Here is a 9,322-nt window from a genome sequence, read left to right as displayed (position 1 = left end):
GGGGGGAAGCCAAGGGGCCCAGGGGCTTCGGAGGGTGCAGGAGCCTCTCCACGGGGCGAGGGCCTTCTCTCCCCTCACACACAGACTACAGAGGGAGGGGAGGGAGTTGCCGTCGGTTTCTAGTTCAGCACTCTTGAATCCCAGAGCCCAGAGGCGGAAGGGCTACCACTATAGCTCACACCACCAGCTGCAGGTCACAGAGCCAAGAGAACCATCCTTGGCTCATCTCTCTCCCACATCGCAGCTCTTCCCTTCACAGCCTTCAGGCCAGGTGTACAAGGTGCTCTGACTAGAACACTGAAACACACCTTTGGAAAACACACCCAGGATAAGCCAGGGGTGGCAGAGGGCTCCAGCCAGGAGGCTGACAAAATTTCTTTCCTAGTAGAATCTTCCAAACACAGTAACATTTCAGCACTTAGTTTAAAACCGTATTTTAAACAGAGGGGCTGGGAAAAGGAGTCAGCTGTTGGGAGAGCTGGCTGCCCCAGACCCAGGGACCCCACACCCTCCTCTGGCCTCTCTGGGCACCAGGTACACACATGGTGCCCATACTCATGGCTGAACAGCCATGCTCATGAAATGTAAGCAAACCTTTAAAAGCCAACAAAACAGCGTTAGGGTGTCAAGGACAGGTGCCCTGCCTCTCTGGTTCCTCTGCAGTCTTTCCTTTGCACTAAGAGGCCACTCTCCGGTGCCGCCTCTGTTCCTTCACACCCAGGTTCCCTGTGAGACACAGAAAGAAGACTCCTGCTAGTGCTGGCTCCACGTCTCCTGTCCATCTGCCATTGCTTCATGTTACATCCAAACATGTTAGGGATGCCCTAACACACGCTCAGAATCACACCATGTTGCATTTTTATGTCCTGACTCTGGCCAGCTCAAGCGGCTCAAGCTCTGGCAGGCCTTGCCCTAACCCCAGCCCCTCTGCCTTGCTAAAAACTGTTAGATTCCATCCCTAAAGCTGGCCACCAAGGGCTACTCCCTTATCTGCCCACTTCCTCCTCCTGAGGCTGACTACCAAGGTCCAGCTACCAGAGTATTGAAGCCCAGCAATCAAAAGCCCCCTTTGGCTCACCTAACGAACATGACCAATTAAAATTAAACACCGAATCCTAACATGGGGCTGCCCCTTTACCTTTATAAGCCTGCAGCATCTGTCTCCTCTCTATCCAGAGGGAGTCCTTTGTCAAATGTTCCCCTTGCCCACCCCCCAGGGACAAATATGTCTGATGCCTTTCCCCTGTTCCCTTCCCCTTCTCCCTCGTCCTTCATCTCTCTTTGTCTCTCTGGGGCAAATAAATATCCTTTGTGTTGAGAACTTGGCCTTGGGGATCCTGGGCCAATACTGATTCCTTTCATTGACTGACTCCAAGAGAAGAGAGCAAGTGCGAAGCTGCCGTTGTTCTGTTGGCCTTCTGCCTCACACAGGTCTCTGCACTGGCCTAAGGCTGTGAGTCGCCGTGTGGCGCCTCTTCACACTAATACTGCTTAGCTCCATCTGCCTCCCCCATGCTCCCACCGCCAGAGACGCGACACACCTAGGAGCTGAAGGCCAGTGGTGTGATTATGTAATGTTACCTGTGAACTGCTCCAGAAGAGCATTAGAAAGAAGGCTGGCGCTATGCACCGTAAGGCTTTACAGCTGCATGACCACCTTTACAGGCACTGTTTCCTCATTCTCCTCCAACCTGAAGCCACTATCCACTCATCTGCTGTAACCCTCAAGAGCTTCCTTTGGTACTTTCCTACAGGGCAGCGGGCTAGAAGTCCTGGGGTTTGTTGTGTGGCTTGGGCTGTTTGTTCTTTTAAGTCTGTCTGTTTCCCTTCATCTCTGAAGGTAAGTTTTGCTGGATAAGATACCAGATTGACTTGCTGTTTCAGAACTCTATGTTTTCCTGCCAGCACTATTTCTCAGAAGTCAGCTGCTAACTGTCCTGGGATTCCCTCCTACACAGTAGGCCCCCTTTTCCGTCTTTCTACACTTTTACCATGAACTCTGGCATGGATCCTTGGCTCTGCCCCCTCCTGATACTTCTATAGGTTGTTCACTTTTTCTCAGTCATCTGGATCATGTAATCTCCTAATTCCACCTTTAAGTCAGGTCCAAAGGCAACTCCATTTCCCCAAATGGCTATCTGTGGTGCCTACCAGCACACCTAGGCATGCGCTGGCCTCCAGTCTCCCTCAGTGTCACAAGAACCTGTTAACACCTCAGAGCCTATGAGCATCCTAGCCCTTCTCAGCTCATCTCACTCACAGCCTCCCTCCCCCAGCTACTCATTCTCCTTATAACCCTGCTGTCTCAGCTATGCTCTGTCTCCCTGTTCCCCCTCTCTGCTCCCACCCAGCCTCCCTTCCTCCATCTCTCTCCACTCTGCTCCCTGCTTCCCCCATGGCCAACTGTTGAACACGTTCTGTCTACTAACTTTTTTCTCTGCTCTGGACTCTTGCAGATGTCTCTGGCTGTCCTCTCTCGTGTCTGCAATAACACCTTCCCCTTAACCATCCCATGGAGTGGTCATGTCGTCAAGTTAGCCAAGTTCCCTGGGGGCTTCTCTTTGGCCCATTAGTATCGGCCCTTGCAGCCCTCTGGAGGATTTTCATTTCAGATACTGTGTTTTGCGGCTCTTGAGTTTCCATTTAGACTGTTTTATTTCTGTTTCTGTTTTGTTTGTTTAACTCTGTCTTCTTAATGATGCTATTTGGAAAGGCACTGCCGCCATACTGTTCTTTAAGCATTATTTATTTAAGGGTTTGATGTCTTAAGTCCGATAACTGGACCCTCCCATGGGCACCATCTGTGACCTGCTTCTTTGGATGTCTTACAATTTTGTTTTGTAGCAGCTGTGGACACTGACCCTGGATCTTTTGCTTGTTTATTCTTCAGTGATGTTGTGGGGCTAGTTTAGTGAATTCTGCAGTTTGCATTTCCACGCCACAGTCACCCCAACACTGATCCTCAGGAGAATGGCCTTGCGTGTGCAAAACAGCCGCTCTGGTGACAATAGCCTTATTTTAGCTAGTATTAACTTGCTACAGATCACTGCTGTGTGTGTGTGTGTGTGTACAACAGTGAAGCTCACAGTTAGTACACGAGATGCCACAGGTTTCTGTGGTCTGTCGGTTCCAACATGTTGTTATTCTCATGGGGTGCCCCTCCTTCCTGCTCTTGTCCTATGCGAAATTAGGACTCAGTATCTCCTCGCCCTAGAATTGCCACTCACTTGTGAGCACAGGATCTTTGAGCACCCAGAATCTAGAATCTAGAAGAGTTGCTGCCTTCTTTGTCAGTGGCCACAGGGAGAGAACAGGGTGAGGTTGTGCTGAGCCTGCCCATGTCCTAACCAGAGCTTAGTGCATCCTTTGGGTGTCAGATGTTTTTGTTTGCTTTCAGAAATTACTATTTTTGTTCGCTTTCAGAAATTACTATTTTACAACAGGTAGACTCTTTCTGCTTACAAAACAAAACATGTTCCAAAGGAAATAGGCGTTTTAATGATAGCTTCTTAAATTAAAATGTCACACTGGGATATGAAATGAGGTTATATATATATTTTTTTGATGGAAAAAAATGATGAAAACTCAAACTGGGTCAGATAGGTTGGTTCTAGGAATAGTGGGTCCCATCAGTACCCCCTGCAGCCAAGCCCAGCTAATGAAAACAAAGCTGAATCTCCAGAAGGGAAGTGGGGCTTGGGGCTGTAGTGTGAGCTTTGTGCCCTCAGGACGATTCTGATATTATGGATTGTAACGTATTCGGGTGGCACGTGCTTTTGTGTTTGGGGTAAGGTTTCTGTCTCTGTCATCTGCTTTCTGTACCTGGTTGCCAGCTGACCTGCTGGTGTGGGAGCACCCAAGTGAGGAGAGCCTCATAAGCACCCAAATCGGTCCTAGTGCAGGCCGGGCTGGGGTCAGCCAAAGCCCTGATGGTCTGGCCTGCCCCTGTCCCTATTCTCCTTAAAGCTTTCACACATACCTCTCTGGAAGGCTCTGGTTCTCTACCCCACAGCCAGGAAGCACCAGTGTGCATGTCAGTGGACAAGCATGCTGAACATTGATAACTCAGTAGCTAGTGGGGAGAGTGGTGGCAGAAGTAGGGGAGAGGGAGTAGGGATGGGGGTGTGAGAAGGAGTGGACTGGAAGAGGCAGGAATCTGGAGACTCTGGGCCTTTTCAAAGATGGATTCGTTTTGTCTGATCATAAAAGTTCGAGCAGCTGGGTCCCATGGGATGTACAGGCAAAGCTGAGCCTGGAGTGGGTATCTGTGGGCCGATACGAGGGACACAGGCTTTGTGTGCGCTCGAAACTCCCAGCATTACCATTCATATCTGGAGCAACTGTTAAGACAAATAGAGCCTACCAGAGCCTCTGTACAATAACAGCAGCGTATTTGCTAAGTTTTGACTCTGGAAGTTATTGATGATTGCTGTTTTATAAAGGAATAGTTTTGGGGTGGAGGAGCGTCGGGGTCCAGGCCAGCTCTGCATTTCCTACGTTAGGGCAGAGTTGGCATCAGAGCCAGTTCTGACGTATCTGACCTGGTGTTGTAGACAGCGGCTTTATCCTAGAGTTTCAGCCGAGGGTGGTGGGGAGTAGGCACGGGGGAGTAGGCACCGGCCTACCAACTGCCCATCAGAAAGATGTGGTTGGCTGATGGCCTCACAGCAGCACAGGGAGAGGGCTTGGGTGGACACCACCCTACCAGCTTCAGCCCCATCTAGTTTCCTGAGGTGTATACACTGCTCTTATGCCCAGCCTTCTCACCTTTAATCTCCCTTCTATGAACTCCTCCCTCAGGCAACCAGTGCCTCCAAGGAGTGCCAGCTTCCTGACTGATGGCAGTGCTCAGGCTTCTGGAACACTCTTTCCCCCAGGCCTTTCCTCTTCAGTTAAATTCTTCTGTATTTAACCCAGAGCCCCTACAGGGCATAGGGCAGTGAGCAGGACTTAATCATTCAAGACCAAGTAATGTGGCCCCACCTGGACCAGGGAGATGCACCATGGAGACAGCATCCAGCAGAGAAGTTAGGATGCAGTGAACACGGGGCTTGGCATCCATCCACTGTGCTGTCACACAAGTGGTGAGGATTCTCAGGAGAAATGACTGATGCTGGGGCTGAGTCAAGACCAGCCTGGAGCCTCTTAGAGGGTCAAAAAGACCCTTGGAAAAACAAAAGGACCTGGGTGGCAATGGCACACGCCTTTAATCCCAGCACTTGAAAGGCAGAGGTAGGATCTCCGTGAGTTTGAAGACAACCTGCTCTCAAACAGTGAGTTCCAAAATAGCCAGGGCTACACAGAGAAACCTTGTCCTAAAAAAGGAAGTCCACACATACAATGATGGTGGTGTGGCGCAACCCAAACAGGCTTGCAGTGGCCAAAGCTGAGACTTGAGCACTGAGACAGCAGCCTAGCACTGCAGCAGATGCAAGACTAGAACAGCCATGCATCCACTGTGAAACAGACAGTTTAAGTAAATGCTCTTCCCTCAGACATGTGCAGTGACGCCCCCCAAACACCACCGTTGAGAGGGAGAGTTCACAGGGCAACCTCTGACAAATGTGACCCTGGCCAGGTGATCAACTGTACTAGCTGTGGTTTGGTGTGTTTTGGTTTACACTGCTTTGCTAATTTAACATGCATGAGTGTTTTTCCTGCATGAGTGTTTTTCCTGCGTGCGTGTTTGGGCTCCAAGTGTGTGCCTGGTGCCTACAGGGCCAGAGAGACCATCAGATGCCCGGGGCTAGAGATACAGGTGGCTGTGAGCGGCCACGTAGGTGTGTCCTCTGGAAAATCAGCCAGTGCTTCTAACTGCTGAGCTATCCCTCCAGCCTGACCGTGTGCTCCTGATGGGATGGGATGGTGTCTTACCCCCAAACTCATAGTCTCAGTCTAATAATGTTAGCTTTGAAGGGCACTGTGCCAATTCCTGAACATGTGTGCCCTTGACACTGCCAAGGTAATTACAACAAGGATGCTCTGAGAAAAGGTTGCAACCAAGAGGTGCCTAAGAAGGTGACAAATAACGTAAAATGACTTGGAGTGCACCTTGCAGTGGAAAAGGCTCACTATATGAAAAGTTAAAGAAAGCTAAGTTGAAATAAAATATTTGCTTCAGTTAATATCAGTTTGGTTTGTGACAGATGTAGCATGGCAATTAAGAGGATGAACAAGTGGAGCTGGGCCTTTGTGACCCTTTTCTGTAACCCAGAACTATTTTAAATTAGGCTTGTTTGTTGAGAGAGAGAGCAGTTGCCTCTGGAGGTCAGATGAAGGAGGGCATTGAATCCCCTGGAGCTGGAGCCGCAGGCAGATGTGATGTGGGTGCTGGAACCTAACCAGGCCCTCTGCAAGAGGAGCAAGGGCCCTCACCACCTAGTGTCTCTTACCTTTACCTTTAACCCCAGCTCTAAATCAGCCAGCCCTTTTCTTTTTCTTAGGGCGAGAATGGCAAATCATACTTCCTCTCCCAACTCCAGCACATCACTGTCCTTGACCTTCTGGGCACCTACCAAAGGACACCTGTGGGGAAGTGTTTGAATTTAGACCTGCTCTTCTGGCCTCCTGCTGTTGCCTGATGTCAGTATTGCTATGCTCCATCAATAGGGCAGGTCACGGCAGGCAAATGTCCCCAGCCAGCTCCCTTCAGGAGGAAGCTGATGGGGAGCGCTCAGACAGCTGAGAGGACCTGCTGTCTGTGAACCTCCTCGGGCTGCCTTATGCAAGCAGCCTTGCAGGGATGCTAGCCACCTTCCAATGCAGCCCGCCACAGAAATCCAGACATGCTGAAGACCCTCTGATCTGAACCTGCTTCTCCACCTCAGACGACAGGGCTCTGGCTGCCTCCAAGGCGCTCTGTTCAGCCCATCAGAAAGCCAGTAGGTGTTCACACCTTTGTAAAACCCACTACTGCCTGGGAATCCAGACTGAGCAACCCCAGTCTGGAAATCTGACACAGGAAATGCTTCAGACTCCAAAGTCAGCTCACTCTGTCTGGTTTATCTATACACACAAAGATTCCAAAAGTGAATTCTTCTGTTCCAAGCATTTCAGAGGAGTGCTCAACCTATACACACAGCGATGAGAGAGGCAAAGAAGATATCTCAGAATATCATCAAAAGCAGAGAAATCAAGCAACAGAGGAAAAAAGAAGGGGAGGGGGGCTGAAGGGTCCTCAGTTAATAAAAGTGCATGCAGAGGACCCAAGTATGGTTCCCAGCACCCACAGAGTGGCTCACACGGCCTAGAACTCCAGCTCAGGGAATCCACACTGCATACATACACAAACAATCTTTTATAAAAGAAAGAGCTGATACTCTAAGACTATTCACCATGCTCATGCTCATGCGTTGCCCTAACAGTCAGCCTGATTGATGAATGAGGTTCCAGGAGAGAACCTTAGCCAGCTGATGTCATCACACCAGTCCATGAAAACACCCAGGAGAGAGGTAGGGAGAGCTAGCCAACAGCCTTCTTGTTTGAAAGAATCAGGAACGAGAAGCTGCCTGCAAGCAGCTCATTTTCTATTGTGTGAAATTCAAATTCCCCAATAAAGCCAGGCTTCAGAACTTTAACACAGGCCTGCTTCTGATTTAGCCTTCTCATCTGGAGACCCCTCCCTTTATTATACTAAGATCAAAGAAGAGAGCCAAGCCGTGACTGTGACTTTTTCAATAAAAGAGTGATGTTTACGAAAAGCCGCCACATCTCAGCGCTGGGGTGGTTTCCATTGCTGAGCACACAGCATCTGAAGAAGCCCTCACAACCGACCCTGTGCTAACCATTCACAGGAAGAGGAAGTGCTTCCATTTTGTCTTTATTTGCTTTTACGTGTATGGGTGTTCTGCCAGCATGTATGTCTATCTGTGTACCTCAGGCATGCCTCATGCCCATCGAGGTCACAAGAGGATGCCCTGGGATTAGAGTTAGAGGTGGTTGTGAGCTGCCAGGTGAGCGCTAGGACTCAAATCTGGGTCCTCTAGAAGAGCAGCCAGTGCTCTTAAGAGCCATCTTTCCGGCCCCAACATTTAAAAACCAAAATACTTACAAATTGTAAAACCTGTACCATGCAAGTCAATAAAATAATCTACAACTGGGTTCTGACCACCAGAAGCCTGTGAGTTGAGTCCTAAGTGACAGCCGGTCCCACTTGTCAGAGGTGTACTAGACACGCTCTAGTCCATTGCATAGGGTGTTGGAGAACAAGCCCAGCCCGCATGGGCAAGCAGGGACAGTGAGACAAGGGTTGTTTTGTTTTAGAATCGCTTCTTACTCAACATCTGGAAACGAAGAAGCAGATGATGCCTTCCTTAGTTAAAGCCAGTCCTTTTACACACACCCTACACAGCTAAGATCAGTGAGCTCAAAGTGAAGCACCAGCTTTCTTACAGGCATCTAAGTGAGCACACTCATGAAGCAATGGGCTGCATGATTACCTCATTCAATGTTCTTAAGCTCCAAACCCTGACATCATAGTAGCCTTCTTCAGCAGCCAGTCAGGAAAGGCAACAAGGGCCCTGTGTGACAGGACAGTCTCCGCTGGCACAGAAGGTCCTCTCAGCGGGATGAGGTCACGCTTAGGTAGACTCCAACCATCTGCAAAGCAGACTTGAGGCAGCTGAGTCCACTCACGGTGGGAGAGGAGGCTGGGAGCACTTGGGGGACAATACATGAGAGCTGATGGCAGGTTTATTGTCAGGGGCCACCACGGTGAGAAAGAAGCTGCTGATCAGATGACGGGGCCACAGCCAGCCAATGGCGATGAGGCAGTAGTGGAGGGCCTGCCAAGCGTGTGTGAGGCCTTGGCGCACTCCTCAGTATCCGTTCTATGTATATCTGAAATGGAAACCCATGAGTTTATACAACTTGGCAGGTGAAGAAGTAAAGTTCTACAGAGGCTCTAGTCCATTGTTTTGTTTGGGTGTCATCTTGAGAGTGCTGAACCTGCAGCATAGCTGTGTGACTCAGAGTCAGTCCCCAGGCACTGCTTTACTTCCAGGGAGAAGGTGAGGCTGCTTGGCTGCTTGGTCAGCACGTAAGCATGGGTGCTGGCCCTCTCCTTTCTGGATGTGTAAAGGCTCAGGGCATGTGGTTCCTACCCACATGCTAGGCCAGTACAGCTGAAGTCAAGATTGGCTGGTGTGGTGGTTCAACAGGAATGGCCCCCATGGACTCAGTTGTTTGAATGCTTGGCCACAGGGAGCAGCACTATTAGGAGTGTGGCTTTGTTGGAGGAGGTGTGGCTTTGTTGGAGGAGGTGTGGTCTTGTTGGAGGAGGTGTGGTCTCGTTGGAGGAGGTGTGGTCTCATTGGAGGAGGTG

This window comes from Psammomys obesus, unplaced genomic scaffold, assembly GCF_907164565.1.
Source record: "Psammomys obesus unplaced genomic scaffold, mPsaObe1.curated_primary_1811, whole genome shotgun sequence".
NCBI lineage: Eukaryota > Metazoa > Chordata > Mammalia > Rodentia > Muridae > Psammomys > Psammomys obesus.
This window is presented reverse-complemented; position numbering follows the sequence as displayed.